Source organism: Octodon degus, unplaced genomic scaffold, assembly GCF_000260255.1.
Source record: "Octodon degus isolate 3935 unplaced genomic scaffold, OctDeg1.0 scaffold00009, whole genome shotgun sequence".
Taxonomy (NCBI): Eukaryota; Metazoa; Chordata; class Mammalia; order Rodentia; family Octodontidae; genus Octodon; species Octodon degus.
This window is the reverse complement of record NW_004524585.1, coordinates 11,666,973-11,667,898: the sequence shown is the minus strand read 5'-3', so window position 1 is coordinate 11,667,898 and position 926 is coordinate 11,666,973.

The following is a 926-nucleotide window of genomic DNA, read 5'->3' as shown; positions in this document are numbered from 1 at the left end:
ATGCAGTGTATTATTTGTTGAAACTGTACTTTCGATTTGATTTGAAACTGTCTCATTGCTATATGTTTATCAATAAAACCTTGAAAAGAAAAAAATAAAAATAAAAAAGAGCTTGGAATGTAAATTAAAAAAAAATAAAATTAAAGGGTTTTAAGGGTCGGGGAGATGGCTCAGTAGAATAAGCGCTTCCCTGGCAAGCGCAAGGGCCTGAGTTCAGTACCGGGTTCCGAAAAATAAATAAATAAAGGTTTTTAAACAAAAGAAGGAACAGCTGATTGTGCTTGAGAGGCAGACACATCAGAACAGGCCTTGGGTGTGGGGAAGTGGAGCCTGCACAATGGAGTCAAGCTGACTGCATAGACTCCTACCGGCTGGGACTCAGACTTGACTCAAATCCAGAAGAGCCCCTCGTTTCCAACCCAAGACACAGGCTCACTGCTCTTTTCAATCTTGTTTTGCTTGGATTCTGCTTCCCTTATTTCTCCACATGGATCCTCCTAAGAAACACATGCTTACTGGAGTTAAGCCCCGGGTCTCTTTTCCTAGCCCAGTCTAACAGGAACAACCAAGCAAACAGCCATTCTCTGCCAGTAAGCCAGAAAGATGGAGAGGACTGGAATGTTCTGTCTTCAAGAAGGGTGGAGGACAGGTATTTCCAAAGGTATTGTTTGTCCTTTTAGAAGGGAGTTAGGTTGATATATCAGTTTTAAAAATAAAGTAAAAAAATTTAACCAGGAGTAGGGGACTCAGGTCAATAATTTCTGACATTGCCAGTTAAACAGAAGACCCAATGCTATTATCACACCTGTAATCCCAACACTTGGAAGATTGAGACAGGAGGATCTCTGTGAGTATGAGACCAGCCTGGGGGCTACAAAACTGAGCACAAGGCCAGCCCAAACTGCATCACGAGATCTTACCTAGAA